The sequence below is a fragment of the Aplysia californica genome, unplaced genomic scaffold (genome assembly GCF_000002075.1).
Source record: "Aplysia californica isolate F4 #8 unplaced genomic scaffold, AplCal3.0 scaffold00025, whole genome shotgun sequence".
In the NCBI taxonomy this organism is placed as follows: domain Eukaryota; kingdom Metazoa; phylum Mollusca; class Gastropoda; order Aplysiida; family Aplysiidae; genus Aplysia; species Aplysia californica.
This window is the reverse complement of record NW_004797295.1, coordinates 765,659-766,785: the sequence shown is the minus strand read 5'-3', so window position 1 is coordinate 766,785 and position 1,127 is coordinate 765,659.

The following is a 1,127-nucleotide window of genomic DNA, read 5'->3' as shown; positions in this document are numbered from 1 at the left end:
AGGGGGAGGGGTGGAGACACAGGGTGGGTGTGAAAAGTGAGCAGAGGAATGGTGGAAGGGTAAAAAAGTGAGATAGTGAAGTGAGAGGACTGGGAGAGCATGCGTAGGTTAGAAGATTAGGTGAAGATGGGTAGGAAAGAAATAGTGTGTTAGTGAATGGCAAGATAACGAGATGGTTAGGGATTCGGTATAAAGAAATGTTTTGAGATGAGAATGGTATGGGCACAGTGAGATGGTGGTTTGGTAGGCGGTTATAAAGAAGTCTGTAACTAATTCACAGATGCAAGTGAACAAAAGGTATGGTGATGGTAAACTGGAAAGAAATATTGAAGTTGTGAATGGGTGAAAGGGTTGTCAGATTATGATTAGGTGAAACTAAGTAGTGCTTTGAAGGGAGAATTGAAAACTTGAGGAAGGGCGGGATGCTGAGGTGTACGAGAGGTGTCAAAGTAAGTCTATCAGACTGCTTCATTTGTATAATTTCAAGAGAGTACTCATAAGTATCCCAGTTGCACTTGTTGACTTACTTGGGAATGATAATAATATAGAACAATATGACGTGGCTGTCATTTTATCAAAGGAATATTTCATTCAGGTTCACCGCCTAGCCGACAAACCCCAAACGTTCCCCTTGCGTGATGAAGTTACTTGAAATGGAAATGTCAGATGGCTCCAACAATCTAAGGAATAAAAATGAGAAGTTACTTTTAAAGGAGAGATGTCAGGGTTTTAATAACAGCTATTTTCTTATAAAAGTTCGAACCGAAATATGATTGCCTCTACTGCTTTTACAGCTATCATTGACGGCCTTAGATAGTTGTTATTTTCTTCTAATATGTATAAAGATTGCACGTCGCTATTTCGTCTGTTGTGTTCTCGAACACCATGACATATCAGAACGCACTGTCTCTTTCAGGGAGCAGTAACCTTTAAGTTTTACAAGCTCAGAACAGACTTCTTTACTGACTGCATTCCCTATGGGGGGTATCCAGTACCCACACCATGTAAGATGTAGCAGACTAAACCCCAGCCCAAAACACACACACACACACACACACACACACACACACACACACACACACACACACACACACACACACACACACACACACACACACACACACCCA